This window comes from Mesoplodon bidens (genome assembly GCF_964165515.1).
Source record: "Mesoplodon bidens genome assembly, chromosome: 2".
Lineage (NCBI taxonomy): Eukaryota > Metazoa > Chordata > Mammalia > Artiodactyla > Ziphiidae > Mesoplodon > Mesoplodon bidens.
This window is the reverse complement of record NC_138177.1, coordinates 56,936,774-56,963,816: the sequence shown is the minus strand read 5'-3', so window position 1 is coordinate 56,963,816 and position 27,043 is coordinate 56,936,774. Positions and strand designations below refer to the sequence as shown.

Genomic DNA, 27,043 nt, shown 5'->3' with positions numbered 1-27,043 from the left:
GTTTAACCCTCTTTCTTCTCAACTCCCAACTCCATGAAGCCTCTTGTAACCTGCCTAGTCCAAACCTTGTAGCACTATGTCAAGCACAGGCTGCTCTGAGTTAGGATGCGGGCCTGGCTCCCCCAGGGAGGGGATAACGTGGTGTCTGAGTCACTTTGCACTTAATGGTCAGCCTACACTAGGGCAGTGGCACCAAATAACTGCCACCGTTATGCTCTAATTCTGCCTGGTACCTAACACAGTGCCAGCTTCTAAAATAATTCACACTTTTACGGCCGTGTTGGTATAAGTCAAATATATTAATATCATATATTAAAACATCTTCAGACCTAAAGTTAATTTTTTTCTTCTGATTAAAAAAAAAACTGAAGCATTTTTTTAAGCCTCCCAAAATTCTGTGGGCCCTTGGCACTCAGCAGGTATATAAGGCTACTGCTTGCTAGCTATGTGGACTGGGCAATTTACTTAACTTCTCTGGGTTTAGTTTTCTCATTCGTAAAATGAAGATAATAATAGGACCCAATTTGCAAAATTAAACGTTATCTATTACTTGTTTTGCACAGTTAAAAATTGGGAAGCACAAAGGATAAGATCTTAATTTCTTCTTGTGCTCTGATCCAACCTCAAATCTAGTGTTTCACTGTACTCTTGGCAAAAACAGACTTCCTATTCCAAAGGAAAAGCACCACAAAAAACAAATGAAACCAAACCAAAAGCCGTTTCTGAGACATCCAAGGACTCTTGCCAAGCACCAACTTGATGAGTTCACAGTAAATGAATCAGAGACACACAGTTTAGAGTTCCCTCTCAAAGTCCCAAGAGGGAAGCAGGAAGGCAAGGATTTCAGAGAGCTCCTGGCTGTGCCAGCCCCACTCCGCCAGCTGAGTGAGAGATCAGAGTGTCCAAGAGCCCCTCAGACATCCTTCCCCTGGGCTCAAGTCACATTTCTCATTTGAATGTGTCCTGCCCCAGAGAGTAGATGCCATCGACAGGCCCTGACAAGAAACCAGATAGTAAGCACGGCACCCCAAACCCACTCTTTGGTTATTGCTTAATCCTCCACCTCTATTCCATTCATTTCTAGCTGCAGACAGGTAGGATTTCTAAGAAAGATTTGGGGGGGGGGGTGGAGGTGGTGGATTGGCTCTCTGTGGATGATGTTTTCCAGGAAGCTCAGCTAGCTTCCTGAGAGATGTCATACACTGGGACGTTCCCAGGGGCTGGCAGGGGAACTCTGGAATGACTCAAGTGAGGACCTGAACCAGGAAAGGGTGGGTTATGGCCTAAAACCACACTTTCCTCTCACTTTGTCAAACTGCGTCCATTTTACTTGCAGCTTTATCCCCTACCCCGATAACTAGGAAGACTTCCTAAATGTACTAGAAGCCATTTCCGCCCCAGGTCACGCTCACACCTCCAACACCTCATTTGCATATGCCGTTAGATTTTATTGACAGCTGAATGATCTGTGAATAGCTTCAGCAGGGTCCACTAATGGAATCTAATGAGTTGGATCGCAGCATTTAAAAAGATCTGCTCGAGGGCTTCCCTAGTGGCGCAGTGGTTGAGAGTCTGCCTGCCGATGCAGGGGACATGGGTTAGTGCCCCAGTCCGGGAAGATCCCACATGCCGTGCAGCGGCTGGGCCCGTGAGCCATGGCCGCTGAGCCTGCGTGTCCGGAGCCTGTGCTCTGCAGCGGGAGAGGCCACAACGGTGAGAGGCCTGCATACCGCAAAAAAAAAAAAAAAAAAAAAACTCTGCTCGAGATCCAGTTTGGTTGAGCCCCCCGGAGCCAATTTGTCAAAAAGTCAGTCAATACCCATGGAGTGATCGTGCACTGCTAGCAAGGGCTTTTGCCAAGCACTGGTTAGTGCAAGACAGAGATAGATGTTAAAGAAAGACCTGACCATGACTCCTAGAGATGGAGAAGTCAGGAAAAATATAAACGGAAGCCACAAAGAACTCCAGACACAAACATCTACAACCTGACTTGTTAACCTGTGTGGTCATGCCCAGCAGAGGCAAGTGTTCCACACTGTCTTAATCTGGCTAAGGGTCTAGAGGCAGCTTCTTCCTCTCTGCCCAAGCAGGCCTTTATATGGAGCACACAATCCTAAGTGGAAAGAAAACAAGTTTGGCACTACCACTCACCCGCTCTAGACATCCCCCCAGCCCCAGGAAGCAGGAGGGGCTTCCTGCCTAGAGGAGATTAAAAGGCTCTCATCACTCAAAACTGGGCACCACGCATCCCACAGCAGAGAAGGGGAGCACTCAGCAATTTCATCAGCAGATCCATGTATGAACCCACCACCTGGAGAAGACAACATGGATGCAGAATTGTAGCTGGAGGCTGTGGTTTGCGGTGACCACTGTGACCCACTCTAATTATCATGCACCAGGAGAGGGTCTGTGTTGGGCGCTTTGGAGCACAGAGATATATAAGACAGCCCTCTGGCCTTGGGACATCCTATATGAAGAGTCAACCAAAAGCACGAGGCTGTCTGCATTCAATGCCAAATGACTGATGTGCACAGTGTATCAGAGGAAAAGAAATAATAATGGTAACATTTATTGAGTGCTTCCTATGTGTCAGAGTGCTATTCTAAATGTTTTATATATATTTAAGTTTCCAACAACCCGTAAGGTGGGTACTACTATTATTCTCATTTCATTGATGAGAAAAGTGAGGCTCAAGGAGATTAAAGAATTCGCTTGGTGTCACATGATTTTTAACGGTAGATCCAGGATTTGAACTCCAAATTCCACTTCTTCACGCGTGTTTTTCTTAAGAGATGGGAAAGGACTCTGGGAATCAAAGGTGACAGAAGGCACAAGACTCTGACTCCTATTTTTGTTACTTATTTTTGATATAGAGAGGGAAATTCAGTGGCTGAGTTTTAAAGTAGGAGCATGCCTTAAGAGTCAAGAGATCTTTTTTGATGTTTAGTTTTGCAATATTTAAAATCCTCAACTTGTGAGCATGCTTTTAAATTATATATTCAATATCTTGTAATAATTCAATATATATATATATATATATATATATGAATCACTTTGCTGTACACCTGAAACAAATGAGATATTTTAAATCAACTGTATTTCAATTACAAAAAAATTATAAAGTGCGAGAGCAGTGGGCTGGACCTGGCTGGCTGGGCAGGGGAGGAGCTGAGGGGGAAAGAGGAAGGGAGGGCCGGGAGGGAGAAACAGCTCTCCTGGGGGCTGCCTGCGTGTCGCTGCAGAGTCCCAGACTTGCCTCTGGATCCTGTGCTCCCTGATGCGGCCTCCGTGTCACAGCCGGGAAGGAGGACGGAGGGGAGAGGGATTCCGGTGGGGTGGGCGGGGGAGAGCGTCCTCAACAGCCTCTTTCTAACCCCCTCGGGGTCGAGTCCTTCGCGAGGCAGCTCTCTTATCCTGGTGGGTCCCCTCCCGCAAGGGTCCCGGGTCCTGACCCTCGGTCCTCGGAGACGGTGTCAGGCAGGACCCAGAGTCTCCTGAACCACAGCGCCATCGTGTGGCCGCTGACAGGTGCCTCTGGGGCTCGTCTGGCTCAGGTATCCCGCGCTCTACCCACCTGTGCTGATGGGTTTCAGGTGGCTGTCTTCTGGGGCAGGGAGCTGAGAGGGAAAGTGGGCCTGCCTGCCGAGGCCGGGACCAGATTTGCCTGGCTCTGAGAACTGGCTTCTCAGAGCGTAGCATATTGGAAGGAATGATCATTAGAGCTGGGCAGGCCAGAGCCCTGCCCCTCTTGCTTATGAGCTTTTGTCCCTGAGCTTCTTGGGGCCTCAGTTTTCTCATCTGTTAAAGGGGCATAATAATACCTGGTGGAAGATAAATTGCAAAGCCTCTAGAACAATTCCTGCAAGCGGTAGGAGCTCAACGTGTCATTGATGGTGCCATAATCCTCAGCCACCCCAACAGGTCTCAGTGCCGCTGAGACTCATGCTTGGCAGATGGCAGGTGTTCTGGGTGCATTGCAAACCACTAGGAATGCCTTCTTAGTGCCAGCTTAATAGTGGGATAGCCCCAGGGCTAAATATTTGCCTATTTTCATAAAAGATAACAGTCCAGTTGGTCTTGCAAACCACATAGGAACAGCTGGCTAATCTGTTCACCAGCCCAGGGGAATGCTCCATCTTCACCATGTACTTCTGCCTCCCACGTCTGCCTGAGGGAAGCCCTCTGGGAACAAACACATCCCACTTCTGAGAGGCACTGCAGTAGTGAGGGGGAGGCAATAATGCAGGGGATCCCACAGACTCAGAGTTCACTAGCCGGGTGAAGACCTGGGGCAAGTCACTAACTTCTCCAAAACCCTGTTTCTCATCTGTAAGTCAGACATCTTAGCTCCCAATTCCTTAGGCTTTGTGCAATTAAATGAGGTATTCATGTAAAACACTTAGTACACTGGATTTAGTATGTATTAGCATCACCAGAGAACTTATTAAAATACTAGTCACTGGGCCCCACCCGGAGTTTCTGAATCAGTATGTCTGGGGTGAGGCTCAAGAATGTGCATTTCTAATTTGCATTTCACGAGATGCTGCTACAACCTGTCACAGGACCAAACTTTGAGAAGGACTAAGCTCGCATATACTAGACCTGCAATTAATGTTCACGGGGACTCCCCAACCATCCAAGTACAAATCAAAAGGGAGAATGACACGATATGGGGTAATATGTACCCAAACCCGATCAAGCAAAAGCTGCAAGCCCTACATCTAGCTAGTAGTAAGAACAGTTTCATTTAACAAATGTAAATTGAATGTCTTCTCTCCATTTCTTCCATATGCTCCGTTGGACAGTGCTTTGCTCACATGCACCGTCTCATGTGATACTCATCCTAGCCTTCTGAAGTGTGTGATGATCAGGAGGAAGGGGCTCTCAGAGAGGTCCAGTGATTGCTGAGGGCCCAGAGCTCTGGAAGGCAGAGCACAGGCGGCTGGAGTTGGCTGACTATGATGGGGGCCCTTTCAAGCTGCCTCTCAGACACCTGAGCATGCTTGACTGAGGCTGGATGGGCCCCTGTGAATGTGCCTCGGGCCCTGCCCTCTGACGGCTTCTGTCCTGTCTGAATTCCCATTGTGAGCACACTCTCTTAACCAGCTGAGCCTGCTTTGGGGTCAAGGGCCGAATCATCTTGCCCTTGCCAGGCTCATTGGCTCTGCCTCTCTTCTCACCCACAGGACACTTAGTCCTTCTAAGAGCGTGGCGTGTGTCCTAACCTCTAGCTGTTTGCTCTTGGCTCCAAGGCTCCCAGCAAAATCAGGAGGTCCTCAGGGTTTGGGGTAGAACCAGGAGGCCGTCCCTTCGCAACCAGCACATACCAGGCCCTGCAGGTCTCAGAAGGAGTCCTCCCTTCCCTATCTTGGGCATCTGAGAGGCTGCAGAGACCCAGCCATGGCAACACCTCAGTCGCGAGCCACCTCGAGAGGCTCAGATGTAGGTGCTGCCCTCCCCCACTCGGCCTGGGTCAGGGAGGGAAGGGGCACTAACTGCACGGACTTCAGGATGCCAGGGTTCCCTCCTCCAGGCCCCAGATCCATTTGAGTTTTTATGGTTGCTTGAAGGAACACGGGCTTGAGAGCAAAAGGACGTAATCTGAACCAACCCTGGGTCTCTGCTACCAAAATAGCTGTGTGGTCTAAGGAAGTCGCAACTTCTTCGCCTGCATTTGTTTCCCCCTTTGCAGAGGGCTGAGGAGGACCCGCCTCCTAAAGCTGCTGGGCAGGCTGAATGACATCGGTGTGTTACAGCTGCTGGCACCTAATGAGCAGTGAATAACCCCATCTTCCTTCCTTTGGTGAGCCTGTTCCTGGAGGTACACAGGCCGTGAGACAAAGACCCCACCTGCTAGGAGCTTCCACCCCACAGTCTTGCCCAAACATTGCAATGGCAGGAGGTCTGAGACTGGACCCGGCTGCGGGCGTTGGGTTCAGGAGGTCAGGCTGCTGGTCCAAGGGATGGGCATCCAGTGTGTGAGCTCTGCAGCTGGGTGACTAAAGCCTGCTCCATGCCAGCTGGGCTTGAATCAGAGCTGATGGCCTGCTAATGGTTTTCAGAGCTTTGCCTTGGAGGTGTGGAGGAGCCGTGTGACTCACTGAGAGCCGTGTGACTCACTGCCTTGCCAGCCGGGGTGACTGGAGGCTCTTCCATCCAGCAGCCTCTGCTCTCAGCACCATTTTTTTTTTTTTTTTTTTTTGCGGTACGCGGGCCTCTCACTGTTGTGGCCTCTCCCGTTGCGGAGCACAGGCTCCGGACGCGCCGGCTCAGCAGCCGTGGCTCACGGGCCTAGCCGCTCCGCGGCATGTGGGATCTTCCCGGACCAGGGCACGAACCCGTGTCCCCTGCATCGGCAGGCGGACTCTCAACCACTGTGCCACCAGGGAAGCCCAGCACCTTTTGTTTCATGTTCCTTCATTTATATTTATTCATTCTGCAAACACTAGTCAGGGACCCAGAATGTGCTGGGCCCTGGGAGCACAGGCCCAGGTGAGGAAGACAGACTTGAAGGGGGAAGGACTGAAGGTGGGTGACCTCCCACCCTTCCCCCACTCTGCTCATCAGGCTCTGAGTGGCAGGGGGTGGACGAGTCAGAGCTTTCCTCCAGGCTCCCAAGGCTCACCCCCTTTCTCATGGGGTCACAGAACAGGCCTGATAAAGGAGAAGTTTTTGAGGTTAATTGCGCTGAACTTGGCTCCTGAAGGGATGTGGGATGGGGAAGGAGGAAGCATGGAAGATAGTGCCCGGGGGGACCAAGAGAAGGTACCACTGACAGCTGCAGCCATAGAACTGGCTTGGAAGGGGAGGAGATCAACTTGGTTTCAGTTTGCTTTCTTGATATTTTTTTCTTTTAGAAGATGAAAAGGGAGTCAAGCCCAGTGAGGGGATAAAAGTGAGGACGGAGAAAGGGTAAATGCTTCCTTGGCCCCAGCTCCCTCAAGCCTTCCTTCCCTGTTTCTCTGTCTCCAGCATCTCCCCTCTTCCTCTGGCCATCCTGTCTACCCTCTTGTCTCTTCAATGCCTCTCCATCCCAGACTACCTCTGAAGCTCCCAAGGAATAATTGAAAAGTACAGTGACCGCCAAAATTGCTCCCCCGACCCTGGCTCCCCCTCTGCATCTGCTGTCCAGATGTTGCTTCAAAGTTCTGCCCGTCACTCACAACCAGAAAGGAAGTATTGATTAGAAAAGAAAAAGAAATTAGGAATTTGAGTTGGAAAGTGGAAGGAGCAAGGGATCTCTTTCACATTCAGGTAACGGCACTGTGGCTAGTGAGCTGTAGTGGGACATCAATACCAACTCCAAACCCCACTCAAATCCTGCTGAATTGAGGTCTGATTAAAGGCTAAGTGATGGATGGTGACAGTGAAGTGACTTGTCCAAGGGTATTCGATAAAGACTAGTTCTTCTCTCCCTTTCCTCCTCCAAATTTCCTGGAGGTCCCAGGACATTCCTAAGATGCTCCCCACCATCATCTCTGTGGCCGTGGACTAGCTTCTAACCTCTTGTCCAATTGCCAGAGCCTAGAGGTGGTTGGGAGCTTTGCAGTAACGAGCCTGGGCTCTTACTAGCTGTGGGAACTTGGGAAGTATGTAACTTCTCAGAGTCTCAGTTTCCTCATCTGTAAAAGGGGGATAATAATATCTACCCAATGGGATGCTGTGAGGATTAAATGAGATAATGAGTGTGAAGGGCTTAACATGGTACCCAGAAGAGAGTATGTTCTCAATATGTGTCAGTCAATAATAATTCCAATAATATCTCTACTTGGACGACCTACAAGTACCTTACACTCGGTATTTCTTCCCCACAAACCAGCTCCCTGGCCTCACCTTCTAGTTCCCTTACTGGAGTTAGCATTCCTCCTACATGTCCTTGGGGGTCTGGTCACCTGGATTCTATTCTGTTCCTTCCTCGCGTGAACTTTCTACCATCTCCTCATGCCCAAGTTCAGCCCTTCATTATGTTTTCCCTGGGCTTCCTGACATCAGCGCTCCTGTGCAATCCCTCTCCACAGAGCCACCAGATGTAGCTTTTGGATTATGTCACTCTCTTCCTCAGGAACCTCCACTGACTCCCCAGTGGCCACTACTAATGTAACCACACACTCCTCACCCTGACGGTTCAGGTCCTCCACACTATGGCCTGACGCACCCCACCACCCTCCTCCCTGACCTTTCCTTCTCCCGACTCTTCCCCTTGGATGGGACATCACTGTCCCCACCACCCTCTTGCTCCCCAGGGTATGCTCTGTCAACAGAACAGATTGTAGAGACTATCCCAGGTAAAAAAAAAAAAAAAAAAGGAATCTTTTGATGCTACCCTCAACCCGCCAATACACTGGTCTACACAGTCAAGGTTCTCCAGAGGAACAGGTTTATATATAGAATGTATGTATATATACATGAATTGGCTCATGCAATTATGGAAGCTGGCAACTCAGAAATCTCCTGAGCTGGCAGGCTGAAGACCCAGAAGCACCAATGCTAGGTCCAGTCTGAAGGCCATCTGCTGTAGAATCAGGATAAGCCAACGTTGCAGATGAATTCTGAAGGCAGTCAGTTGAAGAATTCTCTCTTACTTGAGAGAGGCTGGTCTTTTGCTCTATTCAGGCCTTCAACTGATTGGAGGAGGCCCACCCACATTATGAAGGGCAATCTGCTTTGCTCGAAGTCTACCAATTAAAATGTTAAACTCATTCAAAAACACCCTCACAGAAACACCCAGAATAACGTTTGATCAGATATCTGGGCATCCTGTGGCTGAGCCAAGTTGACTCATAAAATTAACCATCACCCCACTCATACTCCTCTCAATGTCTGCCCTCTTGAAAGGATCATAAAAAAGTCCTCCACCTTGAAGAGTTCTATGGGGCATTTTGCGTCCCAGAAATATTTACACTGTTTCTCTAATTGTGGAATTTCAGCACTGATTTCCCACGCAAAGGAAGTATGATTTTGAGTAGGGTGTAGGGGTCTTTCTGAAGCCTGTGAAGAAATCACAGCACACTGGCATTTCAGCCAGCTGGCTGCTGTCCATGGCTGACATTCCTGCTAGGCTTGGTTCACTCTTTTGCAGCTTTGCAGATAGTATGTCCAAGCACAGCTGTAAGAAAAATTGTGAAGTAGAGCAAAATACAGGGCATGAAACCAACCAGAAACCACAAAGAGTGCTCATCCGTGAGAGGAAGAGAACCTCATTGCCAGGCCAGTGGGGAAACAAGAGATCCCTGGGCTCCAGGAGCTGGGAAGTGGAGCCCAGGGTGAAGGGGTGTGGTGTGTGTGTGTATGCATGGGTGCCTGTGAGTGTGTGTGTGTGTATGGGTGCCTGTGAATGTTTGTGTGTATGTGTATGCATGGGTGCCTGTGAGTGTGTGCATGGGTGCCTGTGAGTGTATGGGTGCCTGTGAGTGTATGTGTGTGTGTGTGTGTGTGTGTATGCATGGGTGCCTGTGTGTGTGTGTATGGGTGCCTGTGAATGTTTGTGTGTATGTGTATGCATGGGTGCCTCTGTGTGTGTGTGTATGCATGGGTGCCTGTGTGTGTGTGCATGGGTGCCTGTGAGTGTATGTGTGTCTGAGTGTATGTGTGTGTGTGTGTATGAACCCTGACAGAAAGAGCTGGACACACATCTTGCCCTTCCTCAGGCTCTGGTGTTTCAGGTGTCTCTGGCCACAGCCCTGCTCAAGCTTAGTCCACTCTGCCCTTCTTTTTCGCCCCTTTTCCCATGACTCTCAGATGTCAGGATCCAGGCTCCGACCCCTGGTTCCTCACCATTGCCCTTCCCAGGATGCTCAGTCTCCTCAGCGTGTTGGGGAATCTGCTATGGGGCAAGACCCAGAAGGCCAAGCTTATCCTTTTGGCTCTGTCTCTACATCTGCCTCAGGTTCTTCTATCACAAAGTGACTCAAAGCTAGTTGATCTGCCAGCTTCTCTTCTAGCTCCAACAACGTGTGAGTAATTATTTTGGAAAACAGTGAAATTTAATGAATCAGTATATCAGGATGTTTCAGCTGCAAATAACAAAACACTTGGAATAAAGAACTAAATGATCGGGCTGATTCATCACAGCAAACCTGCAGATCAGAGGGAGGTGATCCCAGGATTGGTGTGGAATGTCTGAGAGATCATCGAGGACTCAGGCTCTTCCACTTTCTCTCTCTGCCTTCTTCACGGCTGCCGCTGTCTTCCCTCATGGTGGCAAGATGGCTGCAGTGGCTCCAAGCTTCCCTTCTCATGTAGCAGCTTCTCAAGTAGGAAGCAAAGGGGTAAGGGTGCAATCGGTGAGGAAAATCTTTCTCAGAAGCTCTAGTAGCTTCTTTTTGGGTCTCTGGTCAGAACTGGGTCACAGGTCTAATCTTAAACCAATCACTGGACAAAGGGATGGGACGGACCAATCATGATACATCTACTTGGTCCTGATGGATGTATGAACAATTGAAAACTTGGGATTCTGTTAGCAAGAAAGGTTTGGAGCAGCTGTTTGGTGGGTTACCGGGGGAATGCTTTCAGGAGAAAGAAACAGTGTCTGGTTGCTGTAACCAAAAAGGGAGTTTATTGGGAGGAAAATATAGGGTGGGGCTTGGAGGAATAGGCAGAAAATAGCAGGAGCTTTTGAAATAAATGCTTTTCAGCCAGAATGGCCTGGTACAGACCCCTCATCACTGGGAAAGAATTCTAGTGCCTCTGTGCTTTGCATCACTTGTTCAAGACAAGTCTTGGCAGAAGTATCATATTGAATCAGGCTGGGGTCCAGGCCTATGACCTGGACACCTGGGTGCAGAGAGGAGCACCTGGCCTGTTTAGTCTCCAAAGTAGCCACTTACCAAGACCTTATCCAATGGGAGATTCTCATCCAATAGGAAAGAGGAGTTGGAGGCTGCACAGCCAACACAAAGCCAGACAGCACAGCTAATATCCAGGAATTAGAAAAGCCTCTGTGAAGCCTGTGGCTTGGGAGATGCAGTCCTTGGGAAGCAGTGGTTGGACTTATTTATTTCCACCATGATTAATTACCAGCAAACAAAGTAATGACTATATGCTCCATATCATTTTGCAAGTCTTATTAACTGTTGGGTAAGTTCAATTTATTTACAACACTAATATCTGTTTATGTCAGCCAAGTTGGCAGTGTGGTTGGCTGTTCGCAACTTCAAGGAATTAGAAGAATATGCTTAAAACAAACAACAGACATTAGAAGGAACATCATCTCTGAGGAAGCTGGACTGGGGAGGAGTTTGATCTCAGGGCCGTAACTGCAGCTGCTTCTCCCTTAGGTCTTTTCTGCAGCCCCGTCCCCGTCTCCCGCCCAGGTAAGACACTGATAGGAGCAGAGGCTCCTGAGGGGCCCAGGTTACATCTCCAGTGACTTGGCAATGGGTTGAGTTCGTTAGGCGGAGAGAAGCAGGTGTTCTTGCATTTTACAAGTTCTATTGAATTGAGGCAAAATTTCTGGTCATCCGCAGGACCTTCAATTAAAATGAGTTGAATACAAGTTTACACAGCCATGTTTCATCAGCCCTGAATGCGGAGACCCGGGTCTGGGACGGTGGAATGGAGGCAGCAAGAGTGCGAACAGCTAGCGATGCACATGCGCACACTCGTACCCGCGCATGCGCACGGTCCACCCACGCATGCGCACACCCGCACCCGCACCTGCGCACACAGCGTAAACCGTGTGCGTGGGCTGTGCCCCAAGTTGGCGCTGACCTCCTGCGATGTGCGTGGAAGTGAAATTGGGTCCTGGTGACAGTCCAGTCAGCCTTAAGAATCCTTTGCCGGCTGTTCCTGCTTCTGGAGAGGATGAAGCCACGGAGTCTGCTGAGGTAAGGGCCTGGATTTTAATTGGTGCTAAGTGACCTCTTTGCGGGAGACTTCAGGGTTCGAGTCATTGCTTACACTTAGGGACAGACGAGGTCCCCTCTTCTTGGGGGCCCACCGGGGTGGAGATCATCAGCTTAGGGCACGTCAAATGTCCTTTCCTACATCCATTACAATTTAGATGCTTCAGGTATTTAATATCTTTCCTCCCGGTGCACACTCAACCGTGGCGGAGAAACTCAACAATGGTGGTTGTCAGATCATCTAAAAAGAAACATTCTCTTATCAGTAAAACTCCTGACTAGAATATTCCTATCTAATCACTATGCAATTTTCATCATCTTCTTTAAACCCCGCCCCCCGCCCCGCCGCTTATGTGGCCCACTAAGTAGCCTCCTGAGGGACCATCACAAAGTCTCTTACCAGGAGCTCCACGGGAGGGATTGACCCCTGTGCTCACATCACCAGGCCTGAGGCAACCCTGCACAGCCAAAGAGGAGTGAGAGAGGGGAGAAGGGGAGCCCACCCTCCTTCTGCCACCTGGATTCCTCTGTGACTCAGGAACCCAGCTGAAGTTCTCACTCCGCCCTCACATACCCCTCACACACTCAGATTTCCTCCTCAGAGCCTCTTCCTTGCCCAGGTGCAGCCATGGATGTGTGGCAGCTCAGTTTCCACCTGCCCACCAAACCCAACCTTCTCAATGATCCCGTGAAGGCCTGCTTTCTTCAAAGACTTCTTTCCTGACTGTCCTGCCCCTCCTAGACCTCGCACCCCAAACTCACTCTCTCCCCCACCATCATTAAGGCACGGCGTTTATTTCCCTCCAGTTAGACACAGTGCTTCTTCCCTTGGCGATCTCTTTTTCCTGGCTTAAAGGCCACCTCTGGTGTTTATTCAGCGTGATTTCCCTGGACTACAGATGTGATGTGTGTAGCAAATAGAAGGGGTGGGAAGCTAAAGGTAGTCTTTACCATCCATGTATGACATTCCTTCCAGCTTTTTTCTTTCCCAGTTCGTTCGTTCATTCATTCGTCAATCATAGATTGCTCATTTGTCATGTGTCAGGTGCTATGAAAGATAAAGAGCATGAAAGAAAACGTATAAGACATGGTCTCTGCCCTCAACAAGCTCAGAGTCTAGTAGGGCAGGACAGTTCCACAAGCAGATAGGAGTGAGTGCAATGATGAAGGATTACAGACAGGAGCAATGTGGAGGAGCCCTGAACCTGGGTGGGGATGAAGCTGAATTGCAAAGGATGAGGAGGCATTGTCCGGGCAAGGTGGGGTTGGGGGACAGGAGATCAAGAGACAGTGGTATCCCAGGGAGAGGGGACCGCGCAAGTAAGAGCCTGGAGGCCAAAAGTCACCAGGTGTGTGCTGGGAACTAAAGGTAGTTTAGAGTTGCCGGACCTTAAGGCAGGGAGTGGTGAGCGCTGAGGCCTGAGCTGCTACAACACCCAGGGGTGTCATCCTACTGTAGTCAGTGCCAATGGATCCCCCTGCTGGGGGCAGTTTTTGTGACCTTAGACCATGGCCCTGAATGGGTCCCAGAGGCAGGTAAGGGCGTTACAATTTGAAAAGGGCCAAAGGACATGAACTTCAGCCTCATGCTAGCCCAGCTCCCTGGGCCTCACCGAGTGTGTCCTTCCAGACACGCACCCTCTGGCTCTTCCCTCCCATTCCCTCCCCCTTAGGTCACAACCTGGCAGAACTGGAAGACACCTTAAATGCCATCAAGAATAACCCCCTCTATTAACAAAGAAAGACATGGAGGCCTGGAAAAGGGGTTGCCGGTGGTCACACCGCCAGTTAGTGGCAAAATCTGCCCATCTGTTCTTCCCTCAAACCCAGCTCCCTACTGGCTGAGTGGGCAACACACCCAAGCATCCACCCCCTCCCCCCAGCTTCTCTCGGTATTTTCTTTCAGGTTTTTGGGTGTGCCTGAGGCTAATTTACTTCAACCTCTCCTCAAACAGCTACTGTTTGGCGGGGGTGAGACCTGGGGTTGCACAGTAAGGCCCGAGGAGAGGTTTGTGGGAAATGCACTTCCTTACTCTTCTGAGGACGTTTCCAGAAGTCCCCTGGCTCTCCCTGGTTGTGGGGCAGGGGCTGCACACAGCACAGGGTGGAAACTATCGGAGGAGGTTCGGAAGAAGGAGGCCCCTGGGAGACAGACACAGATGTGAGGTAGGAGGGTCCCCCGCGTAACCTCTCCCTCAGGTGCGCTGGCGTAGCCTGGTGTGTGGTCTTGAGGAGAGCACAGAGACGGGACACCAAACAGGAGGACATCTTGTCCTGTGGCCCTCCCCTTGGTAGTGCCCTCTGGGGGTTAGGGGTGGGGAGGGCAGCATACCAGGAACTATGGGAAGTGATCAGGAGAAGCGGCTGGCTCGCCGCGATGCTAGGGGTGATGCCTGGAAGCCCCTGGAGCATGTGCGGCAGTAGGACGGGGTCACACGTGCATCAGTTCTGTAGATGATCACCTGCAGGTGTTCACTTTATCCTCGTCCCCTCCCCTTGATGTTGGGTTGTCCTGTGACTTGTTTTGGCCAAAGGAATGGAGCATAACATTAGCAGAAGCTGTAAATGTGCTCGTGTGGTTGAGCTTCACCCTGACACACAGAGCACGTCCTGAGCGTCCACTAGTCCCAGAATTCAGAGACGCGTGGAGCAGATGTGAACACGACCCGCAGTCTGAAGCAGAGCCACCGCAGCCCACTTGCAGGCCTTTGAATGAGAAATAAACATGATCACCATCTGAGAGTTTGAGGCATGGCCAAGAGCAAATCCTAGAATACAGGTTCCTTTGTGAGTAACCGAAAGTACAAATGAATTGTGCCGTAAATCAAAAAGGTTTTATTTTCTCACATAAACAGTCCAGAGGTAGGCCATCCAGGGAGTTATCCAGACCCAAGATCCTACCAGCTTCCTGGTTCATCAGAAGCTGTGGCCCTCAGCTTCGTGGTCAAAAGTGATGTGGATGCTCAAGGTCCAACCATCATGTCCACACTCCAGCCAGGAGGAGGGAGGAGGGAGGGGGGAGAAGAGCGTACCCATCTCTCTAAAGAGACTTCCTAGAAGTTTTTGCACACCAGAAGTCATTTTCAAAGTATTTACAACATGGATTTCAATTAATCAGAATGGATGCCCTCTGTCAACAACAGGTACATCTGTACCTGTACTTGTGGGTTGTCCTGATCACATCTTTCCACTTACAAATCTCACTGGCCACAGCTCAGTCACATGACCACACCCAGCTTCAAGGAACACTGGGAAATGTAGTCTTTATTCCAGAGGACCATGGGCGCACTTACCTACTATCAGAGAAGGGGAGGACCTTTACAGTGGGACAGCTAGCATCTCTGCCACACTATGGAAAGTACTTAAAGCTCTTGGTACAGGTCCACAAGCCCTTGCCACAATTTGAAAAAAAATTTTTTCTGAAAACAAGTATTTTTTAGAAATCACTGGCTGGCAGAATTTGACCTGAAGTGTCTGTTTATCCCTCTTGTGAATATTCATATATTTGCTGCAGAAATATAATGTTTGATCATGAGGTGCTGCCCTGGATCCCTCTAGGGTATTTGTATGTGTGTGTGATACAAACACAAGTACAGTATTAACTATAAAATCTTTTAAAAGTCTGAATTTGAAACCCATTTGGCTCAGGGTTTTGGATAGAGTGATCACACATCCCAGTTTGCTTGGGATATTCTGGTTTACCCTTGTCCTGGTGAAATTATTAATAGCTCTCCCAACTTTCACTTTCACAATTGCTCAGTTTGGATGATAAATTATAGGGTCAGCCTATGTACAAACTAAGCTCTCAGTTAATGGCAGCCGTTATTACTGTTCCCCAGCAGAGCTCCTGTAGCGCCTATTGATATATACAGATATGCTAAAATGTTTCTTCAAGTAACCATTCAGTTCCTCACGGCTAAACAGTACCCTCCTGCCGGTGTTGTCTCCATTCTTCATAAATTGGCTTCCAAGATAGTGTGGCAGTCAGTTTCATCCCAGCCACCTCCCAGAGAGCACAGGCTTGGAAGCAATGAACACTAAATCAAGGCAGTTTTACTGAATCAGGAAAATGACTAGCATATTCTGAACCTTGGCAGACTTTTCTTTCTTCATTCTTGGCGAATTTAAAAAATAGGTCTGGAGATGCCTGTGGATGCAGCAGAATTCCACAGGCATGATACCCTCTTCGCCCAGCAGAGATGTAAGGAAAACAGCTGAGTCAAAAGGCCTTTTCTTGCTTTCGTTAATTGTCCTCTGGGTCTCATGGCCAGGATCTCAACTGTGAGCAGGGCCAGCCCTGGACAAGGCCATAGAAGGCCCCCTTCTGTTCTCTTCCCCTCCGCTCCCTTGGCATCCACGTACCCTCTTAGCTTTCCCACTGCGAGGTGCAGAGAAGTGGATCCCAAACTTGGCTGGTCTTCACTCAGGCCTGGGGTGTGTGCGAAGAGAGATTGCTAAGGCCTGCCCCAGGTCAGTGATTTGGGAGTCTGGTGCCAAGCCCAGGAATCTGTGTTTTAACTATTCCCCTGTTGATTCTGAAGAGCAGCCCAGTTTAAGAAACACTGGCATAGTGCAATGAGCAAGGACTTTGGGATCAGACAAAGCTGAGTTCAAATTTAACTTCTGTCACTGTGGCCTGGGGCTGTTTCTAAGCTTCTCTGAGTCTCAATCTGCCCATCTGTAAAATGTGAAACTTCAGGAAAATAATGTATTTTATTTTATTTTTAAAAGAATTAAAAAATCTCCTTTGAATATATAGTTACATTCCTTTTTTTAATGCTCAGTGTTTTTATTGTGTTCACGCATGTGGGATCTTAGTTCCCTGACCAGGGATCAAACCTGCGCCCCCTGCAGTGGAAGTGCAGTCTTAACCACTGGACCGTCAGGGAAGTCCCAATGTATGTTAAATATAAAAAAATGTTTTTCAGATCGAAAGTCTATTCTTCTTCTCAAACATAAAATCAGACACTCCCCAGGTAGCTCATTAACACACTGGGAGAACCAAGGAGAATCTCATTGCTGAAAAGAACAGGCATAAAATCAGACACTCCCCAGGTAGCTTATTAACACACTGGGAGAACCAAGGAGAATCTCATTGCTGAAAAGAACAGGCATAGGCTTGCCTCCCACCTTGTCCTCTGCTCCCCTCCCATCCGGGAGAGCAAAGGGCAGAGTTCATGACCTCAAGGTGACAACAAAAGCAGATTTGTCTATGCTTGGCAGGTAGTGTGCAGTCAACAAATATTTGTCGATTGCTTGCTTGATTTTATGTTTTTGTTTACCCAGTTTCCTCTAAACTCTTTAGGAATCTAATTCTTGTTTGTGGGAGAGGCATGGTGGGAGAGAGGTGAACTGTGAGATTAGATAATATTTTATAGATGGGCTTTTATATTTCTGCCGTATTTGTGGCAATATGTCTTAATGAGAGACGATGGTCTTTAGAGTCTGATGGATTTGGTCTTAGATCTTGCCTTCACCATGCTGTCAGGACAAACTAAACTCTTAGTGGATTAACACGGTGAAGGTTTACATCATCCAAGTCACAGTCCAGTGCAGGTAGCAGAGGACAAGGTGAAGGGTGCTGTGTTCCATGTAGTCACTGAGGGAGCAAGCTCCTCCCATCTCTATGGCTTCCCGGTGCCCTGGGTCATCCAGATAGCGATGGGAAAGGGCACGATGGACCAAGGTTTTTACACACTAGGACCGGAAGTGGCAAAATCACTTCTGTCCCTATTTCACAGGCAGAATTCAGTAATGCAGTCAGCCTAATAGCAAGAGAACCAGGAAATATAGTTTAAGACGTGCCTAGAAAGAAAAGGAGAAAATGGATACTAATGAGCAGTAGAAGGTTCTGCCAGACCCATTCATCAGCTCTGTGACCTTGGGCAAATGCCTTTAACTCTTAGCCTTAGTTTCTTCATCTGTACAATGGGAATGATACACATGTATTGGGATAGTTGTAAGACTTAAAAGATATAATATATATAACATGCTTGATACACAGTGTGCCCTTCCCTTTTTCATATATGGAAGAGCATGTTTTCTTTCCGCTGAGTCGCCCCAAATACTGACTAGTTGAAAGTTTTGGCCTTCAACAAACTTTCTACCAAGTTAGGGGAACACAGATGAGAACACAGCTCCTGTCCCCTGGAGTGGAGGGTTCAGTTTGGATCATCTCCTTTCAGCGAAACAGTGAGGCGGTCCCTGAATCCTGGGGGAGTTTGTCTTAAGGTCTTTTCATGACATGTGTTAAGGGTTTGCTGGAGTATTACCTTAAAAACCAGAAGCATCTGTACTCTAGTTACCTGGAGGAAAGAACCAGAAGAAAATGACTTCCATGGCAGCACCAAGCAATTATGTTAATATAAGTAAAAACATTCTGATGACGCTTAGTAGTCTGTTGGAAAGATTTTGGAAAAAATATTTTCTTCTCTTGAAATCTTTAAGAAAACATCAGTTTCTACCTTTTGGAATTATTCCGCACCTCCCAGCCTAGGGGCAGAAGAATGGAAGCTGTTGCTTCTGGGGCCACCTTCTTCTCTCCTGTCCTTTCTTGGAATGGTCCTCCTGCAAATGAGGCGCCTAAGGCTTCGTGCCTGAGTTGACCTACCCCAGAGCTATCCTCTGAGGTCTTCTTTATTGGAACATCCAGACTGCTGCCTAACCACTCTGGCCAGGCTGCAGAACATTCTGTTCACTTGACCAGCCATACCCAATGAGGACAAGTAGAAGGGGGTCAATGTAGGAGATGCAAGAAGAGAGGAGAATAGCAGCATGTTGTCATGGGGACTGGGATGTAAATGATGCCTTGTTTCAGAGACGCAGTCATGCCTGGGGTGCTCTGCCCTCCACTGTGTGCCCCGTTGGCAGGTTTTGGCAGGGCACGGGGCTGAACCAGAGCTCAGAGCCAGGAGAGGAGAAGGGGGGAAGGCTTGGCAGCCAGATACTTTCTCTTCCTCTGACTTTTGCTGGGTCACTTACTAATGACGGGGAACCCAGACTGTGCTTCTTTCTCTGAATGACTTCCAGCCACATCCCTCCCCAAACCCCAACTGGAGGCCACTCTATTTTTAAATTTCTCTTGGGAAGTAGATTCCAGAATTTCCCTAAGTCTTCCCATCAGGGGAGCTGCTGATTTCCAGTAAATCCAGGGTCACATAGCTTTCTATACTCATTTGTGTTTCGTTTGCATAAGTTAGCATGCCACGAAAGCAACCCAGGGAATTAACACAAAAGGACTCAGCTTTTGTGCCCCAGGGAGGTGATGAGGGAGGCAGCGTCATCCCCAGAGAGAGCGCGGCAGCCCTGACTTGTAGGCAGGAGGCTCCGTCTCCCCTTGGCCTGCAGGTCCTCAACGTGGGCCGGTGGGAGGAGGCATCCTCAGATCTGAGTAAAGGTCAGAAGGGAGCGAAGCTGGGGGAAGGAGTGGGAGCAGATGTGGAAGGTCCCAGTGAGACCGAGCGTTTCAGTGGAGACAGAGACAGCCCGTGGAGCGGGGACAAAGGGAAGAGGGAAGAAGGAGCAAGAGTGGGTGGGTAAGTAGAGGCAAGTTGGTGGCGAGCACTGCATGGCCAGTTAGGATGGCACACGGTGGACATTTGTTAGCTAGCAAGCTAACGGTCCTAGAGAGCGTGTGGCCAGGCGGGTTTCCCAGGAGCCATTTCCATCCTCTCTCGCCAGGCGGGTGTTAGCCCGGGGTTTCTTGCTGGGGTCTGGAAAGTCATCCCTTGGGTCTCTGAGGTGTCACAGCCTGAAAGCGCAGATGACAGATATTAAAGTGGTTCCAGATGAGACAGATGACAGCAGGACAGGACTTTGGGTTGTTTTTCCAGAAGAAGGAGCAAGGTACCCCGTCCGCAAATACCACTCATTTCCCCGGTGGCCACGACACTCTTGAAGCTGAATGAAGGGTGCTGCCTGGCAGAGGAGCAGAGGGAGGTGGAGTGGCCCTCACAGCCGGGCAAGGCTGGCACCTGGTGCAGTACCCGCTGTCCTAAGTACCACACATGTCTCTAAGCCACGGAGTTTATTGACTGCTGGCTGTAGGCTGGCTACTCTCCATAGTTCAGGGTCTCATACCTTCTAAGGCCATGCACTCCATGGAGTCAGCCCATGGTGGGGTCAGGAGTGTGGACTTCGGTGTCAGACCCTTTGGGATTTAATCCTGGCTCCACCACTGGGGATCTTGGGTAAGGTATGTGAACTCATCTGTGCCTCAGCTTCTTCATCTGTAAAATGGGAATAACATTGCCTACTTCATAGAGCTGTGGAGAAAGAGCTAAACACAATAATCCCTATAGAGTTCTTAGAACAGCAGCTGTCTGAGAGGAAGCACTCAATCGATACAAACATTATCATATGCGGCAGCCCCAAATGAGATGCAGTGAAAAAGATTGCAGAACTTGGAGAGAAACACGGGGTGGGCTGCTAATTTCTTGGCCCTGTGCCCAGTGTGGCAGCTGCTCATACAATTTCTACTCAAGCTGATGCAGCCACAGCAGCAGACCGTGTGGACAAGGGCCAGGCATGGGCTCTGGCCAACCACAGGCTAGGAAATAACACTGTTAGCTGATGATGGTTCCTTTTTTTTTTCTCCCTCCAGCAGGGGAGTATGAAGGAAAAGAAATGGCTCCTGTATTCATTTGGCTGGAGAAAGGGACCCCAGCAAGAAAGAAAGGCATGGGACCCTTCGTGACTTTTTTCTACCACTCCCAATAGAAGGCCCCTGGGGAGGGCCTGGCATTGTGAGCAAGAAGGGACTGAACATTATTAATGGTCTCTCTCCATGTCCTGGGCCTCCCATCACTTAGATCTGGCAGAGGGCTGCTGGAAGGAGGGGAGCAGGGACTGTGGAAGGTCACCGTTGTGCCTGGATGCAGGAGAATGAGGGATGGACTGGTGACTGTAGGTCTTTATAACAAACATTTATGGAGCCTCTAATATGTGTGCTGCACCTGGGGACTCAGAAACAATAAGACATGGCCACTCCCCTAAAGGGGGTTACAGGCTGTACCAATTGAAAAGAATTACTTCAATCCCTTCTTCTCAACAGAGTCCTCCACAGATGCCACTTCTCCCTCTGTCCCGGGCACTCAGACAGCCTTGGGGACTCTCACTGTTGGCCTAAGGTGACTTGCCTGACAGCACACCTGTGTCCCGCTCTCAGCTTATCACCGACTTGCAGAACTGCTCTCTGTGGCCAAAAGCACTGGGCTGGTGGATTACAAAGAGTTCTGAGAGGCTTCTTAGCAGGCTGTGCTCCACATCATTGCTACTCAGATCCCAGAGCAACGTGCCAGCTGCCTGCTTTTTCTCCAGCCCTTGCTCTTCCCTCAAGATCAAGCTGCTGGGAATTCCCTGGTGGTCCAGTGGTTGGGACTCCATGCTTCCACTGCAGGGGGCAAGGGTTCAGTCCCTGGCTGGGGAACTAGGATCCTACATGCCTCGAGGCACGGCCCAAAAAAAAGAAGATCCAGCTGCTGATGCTATGGGATGTCTGATAGCCCAGCCGGGGATCCCTACTCTGGGTACCATAGTCCACTTGTTTGAAGCGAACGGAGGAAATAGACTTTAATGTAACAGGGTTGTTGTCTCTTGGACCTGGCCTTAAGAGTTGTGTCTTCTTGTTTTACATCACCTCCAGTTTATCCTCAGCCTGGCTTCAGTCATCACCACCCTAAGTTAAATCCTGGATGCCCAAAAAATTTCAAAACTGGCTGCTAGTTGATTCTTGAATTCAGAGAATTCCTGGACTTTGGGATCAAAAGAAGCTACTTGTGTCTGGGGTACAATGAGGTAGTTGGAGGGGGGCTGGTTATATGGATCCCAACTTGCTGTATCTGTGTTCCCCCCTCCCCCCATCCATCTCTGAAGGCTGAGACCCAGGCCAGGGCTGGGACAGGCCTCTCTGGGCACAGAAGCCTACCAGCATTGATTTCACTCCTGAACCAAGAGGCCAAAAGGACATTGTGATGGTGAGGCAATGAACGTGAAACAGAAATGAGTGGCTTTAGTTTCAGGAAGTCCAAAGTGGAAAGCAAGTGTTGACATTCTTTAAGACCTATTGGAAGCTGTATTTTGTGCTGTGCTAGCCAGAACTCTGCTACTTACTTGAAGAAGGACCCTTTCCTATCTAGGCCTCAACTTCCTCATTGGTAAAGTGCACGTGGGATTAGTCAAGATCCTTCTGGGCCTGACCTGATATGGCTCTAGGTGTTCCAGTAATCTATCACTCAAAGAGGACAAAGAGCCTGAAGGTATGTGGGGAGAGATGGGGAGGAAGGGGCTAAGAAAGGTTCAGTGGGAGTCCTTGTGAGTTTAGCTAACTGATAGGGGAGAGGAAGAGAGGGGAGTGGAAAAATAAAGTGAAAATGGGGAAGAGGGAAGAGCATAAGCCTGGGGGCTAAGGGGGCCACCACAGTTACCTCAGGGCTCCTCGGGCACATCCGGGCCAGGTTTACTTTGTTAGGGTGGGGGTAGGGTTGGGAAGTGGCAAACTATTTTCCATAGAGGGCCACAATGATATTGCCACCCGCCATGTTCTTTTGCATCGTGATCTTGCCATTTCCCTGTCAAGAGGTGGAGTCTAGTTCCTCTCCCTTCAAATCTGGCCTGGCCTTACGACTTGCTTGTAACCACAGAATGTGGTAGAAGTTACGCTGGGTGACTTCTGAGGCTCAGTCAGAAGCAGCTTCCACTTGGTCATCTTGGGTCACTCGATCTGAGGGAAGCCATCTGACTACCTGAGACCATCGTGCTGGAGAGGCCACATGTAGGCATTCCCGTTGACAGTCCCAGCTGAGGCCCAACTTCCAGCCATTTCCCTCAAGTCACCAGACACGTGGATGAAGCTACTTTTGACTCTCCAGGCCAGACTACTGACCAACCTCTCTTGATAACCACGAGGAGGAGAAGATTCACCCCACTGAGTCCTACCCAGATTTCTCATGTAGAAGAATCTATAAAATATAAGAAAATGACTGTTGTGTTAATCCACAAAGCTTTGGGGTAGCTTGTTATAAAGCAGAAGGTACTGGCACAGGATGTTAGGGGATGTTTAAAAATATAAGCTCCCTTGCAATGAAAAATCCTTACAAATGTATAAAAAAGACTTTAAAGATTTCAGAGATGTGTGAAATTTCAAAATTAATTTGGAAACAACTTTAACTTTTGCCTATTAAGGACATTACAACAAAACTACAATTTTCTGTAGGTCGCCATATTATATATATATATATATATATATATATATATATATATATATATATATTTTTTTTTTTTTTTTTTTTTTTGCGGTACACGGGCCTCTCACTGTCGTGGCCTCTTCCGTTGCAGAGCAAAGGCTCCGGACGCGCATGCTCAGCGGCCTTGCCACTCTCGGGCCCAGCCACTCCACGGCATGAGGGATCTTCCTGGACCGGAGCACGAACCCATATCCCCTGCATCAGCAGGCGGACTCTCAACCACTGTGCCACCAGGGAAGCCCAGTTATATATTTTTAAGTATACTTTTACCATGAAAAACGGAGAAAAGTCACTATATCCCACCTGAATGGCTAAAAGGAAAGAGCTAAACAGTATCAAATGTTGTCAAGGATGTGGAACAACCAGGACTTTAACACATTCCTGGTGGGAATTATTATTTCCACAGTCATTTTGGAAGGAAAATAGCTTGGCAGTATAATCAGAAGGTGAACACATGCATATATTCAATTCCATTCCTATGTATATGCCGAACAGAAATTTATGTATATTTTTACCAACAGATCTGTATATAAATGTTCGTAATAGCACTATTTTTAATAGCCTCGAACTAATAATAGATTAAATCAAAACAGAATACGTTATAGTATCATCACACAGTGGAATACTGTATAGCAGTGAAAATAAATGGACGATCGCCAGGAAAGTCATGCACAAACCTCATAAATATAATGTTAAGGGAAAGAAACCAGAGGCAAAGAGTACATACTATGTGATTCCACTATGTACAGTTGAAAAGCCAACACCATTCATCTATGGTGTTGGAAGCTAGGGTAGTGGTTACCCTTGAGTGACTGCAAGGGGGCACTTCCAGAGGTGCAGCGATGCTCTGATTCTTTGCCAGGTGGTAGTTTCGTGGGGTTGCTTATCTTGTGAAATGTCATCGAGTGGTATGCTTACGATGGCACACTTTCTTGCATGAATATTATAAAATGACCATTGAACAACCTAGGGGTTAGGAACCTCCCCGCCCCCAGGTGAAAATCTGTATATAACTTTACAGTTGACCCTCTGAATCCGCGGTTCCACATCTGTGGGTGCAACCAACCATAGGTTGTGTAGTACTGTAGTATGTATTTAGTAAAAAAAAAATCCAAGTTTTAGTGGACCCGAGCAGTTCAAACTCGTGTTGTTTAAGGGTCAACTGCACTTCAGAATAAAATGTTAAGAAACAAGGAGGGGGCTTCCCTGGTGGCGCAGTGGTTGAGAGCCCGCCTGCCAATGCAGGGGACACGGGTTCGAGCCCTGGTCTGGGAAGATCCCACATGCCGCGGAGCAGCTAGGCCCATGAGCCACAACTACTGAGCCTGCGCGTCTAGAGCCTGTGCTTAGCAAAGCGAGAGGCCGCGACAGTGAGAGGACCGCGCACCGCGATGAAGAGTGGCCCCCGCTCGCCACAACTAGAGAAAGCCCGCGCACAGAAACGAAACGAAGACCCAACACAGCCAAAAATAAATTAATTAAAAAAAAAAAAAAAAAAAAAGAAACAAGGAGGCAGGACATGATCTCAAAGCCAAGGATAGACCTTTCAAAAACTAATTTAGTTTTATGAAAAGCAATATATTTGTTCTTGTTTTTCCCTTGAAGCAGTGTATATTGCATTATGGCAGGGTCCTGGGACTGTGAAAGTGTCAGAGGGAAAAGAAAAGAGGGGTGACGTGAGCATCAGCTGAAGCTGTGGGGAGCAGGCTAGCTCTCCAGGGAAGGTACTTCTCAGCAGCTCCTTGCTGCTGCACTCACAGTTCACCTGCAAAGTGTATCATGTACATGCATGTGCATGTCCAGAAAGATGTTTCCCAACCTTTCACAGGCCGTGGCACGTGCAGAAAATGACAACGTTGGAATGGCACACACTGGGGTACCAGATGGGGCTCCTGGCAACCAAAGCCAAGTGGGCTGGTCCTCCAGGTGCTCCCAGGATGAGGGGTATCAACCTCAGCACACCTGTGGGATAATGTCCTCTTAGAGAGAGTGTGGGAAGTCATGGGCCTCCATTATCCGTTTCACGTTCTCCGAACTGGCAAAGGGGGAGAGTCTAGGCTTCCCTTGGCCTTCTGCTCCTGGAGAAACCAACTCTGCACATGCCTCACGCTGGGGTACAGGTCCCATTTGCAGTAATGAAGATCATGGGGTTCAGGGGAGTTGTGCAGCATTCTGGGTCCCTCCTCTATGCTGTGGCCTTACTTCTATTTCTCGCCTCATTTCCCACCGAACACCCCACTCCGTCTCCCGAGCACATTACACCCTGGGCACACTGCACTTGTCTGCCATCTGTGAACATCTCCCAAGCCCTTCTCTCTCTCCATCACACCATTCCCTCTGCCAGAGCACTCAGCCTGCCATCCCTGTGCTAAGCCCTCCACTTCTCTGTGCAGCCTTTTTCTATACACTGAGGCCACTACCACACTGTGATTTGTGTTACAAGCGTGTGTGTGTGTGTGTATGTGAACATCCTCATGGTCCCTGATTTCCTATCTTGCCCACAGTAGATGCTCAACAGTTATTTCTCAAAGGACTTCCATCCTGCAGAGGGACCCTGGCACTAACTCCACCCCTGTTCTTGGTGGTCACTCATTGTCCCCTTGGGTCCGGATCCCCAGCCTCTCAGGGACCTTTCAGCCATTTCAAACTCTGCCACTCCACTGCCAGGGGCTTGGAGCCATGCCGCCTGGATGAGACACATCCTCATTGCCCAGACCCCCTCACCTCCCCTAGCTCACACCTTTGGGGTTGGCATTAGACTAATTGTGGTGTGTCAGAGGGAAGGGGTCACGGTGACTCAGCCTCAGTGCTGACTCCCCTCATTCAAGCGCCAACCTGCAGTACCAGCATGTGGCCACAAGGGGCTCTCTGGGGCGACCCTTTGCCCAGGGGAGGAGGGCGCTGTGGGGAGTACTGCCCAGATAGACAAGGAACTGCTCAGGGATTCTGCCCCTCTCCAAGTGCTGAAGCCCCACTGCCCGCCTTGGCTGCCTTATCCTGATGTTTTACCCTTAGCTGTCTAGCAGCTGTTGTTTTCTATCTTAACACATTACTCCTTGCTTTCCCGTGAGCCTCCCTTCTGGCCACCCACTCTACTGACCAGTAGCCGCCACAGGGGCAAGTCACCTCCACTTTTGTCAGTTCCACTACCTTTAGATAAGGGCTAGACCTACACCATGAGCTCCCCGTCTTTCAGGATGTGGGCTGGAAAATTGTCCTGTTCCATCTCTTCAACACCTCCTGACTCCGCCCCCTTCTGTCTCCCCAGTGCCACCCAGGTTCGGGGCTCCCCGACTCTGCCAGGATTAATGCAGTGGCTTCCTGGGGGACCCCGTGTCTCCAGACAGTCCCCTGCCCATCAACTCTCCACCCTGGAGCCAGAGAGATCTTACTCCCATCAGATGCTGGCCTTCAGTGGTTCCCCAAGTCCCAGACACTCAAATAGTACCCCAGGCTCCCCAAGACCCAGCTGCCTGATTCTCCAGCCTCACGTCCCTCCTCTCTTGCCCTCCAACCAGTAGTACTGAAATACTTGTAGTTGCTCAACACACCGTGGTGTTTCAAACCTTTGTACTTTGCACACACTCTTTCCTGTGGCCTGATCATCTCCCACCCCTCACCCACCTTTACCCTTCTCTTCATACTTCCTTCACCTGGCTGAGCCCTATTCATCCTTAAAAGTGCCAATTCCCCTGTGAAGCCTTCCCTAACCCATAACTCCTTCCCATGCCCCAGAAGCCCTCCTCTGAATAGATCCAGTCCCCAAGCACACGTCTCTCATTGTATTTGTCACTGAGAGTTGTGATCATTACTCGTGGTGTCCTTTCTCCTCCACCATCTGTGTACCTCTGTGCGGGACCGGGGTGGCACACTGTCTGAAAGTTGTTGCACTGAGGTAGCTCCCTCTCTGCAACATCACCTCCCACCTTGAGTACGTCCTTTAAATGCTCTGAACTT

The 27,043-nt window shown here is 49.2% G+C and overlaps 1 long non-coding RNA gene across 1 annotated transcript; it reads right to left on the bottom strand.

Annotated features, from left to right (window-relative positions):
* Positions 1–11,985: 11,985 nt before the first annotated feature.
* On the bottom strand, positions 11,986–14,667 carry LOC308612009. Its single transcript, XR_014015057.1, has 3 exons — positions 14,306–14,667; positions 12,795–12,891; positions 11,986–12,084 (listed from the first exon to the last, which is right to left on the bottom strand). It is a non-coding gene; the product is annotated as an uncharacterized lncRNA (long non-coding RNA).
* Positions 14,668–27,043: the final 12,376 nt, after the last annotated feature.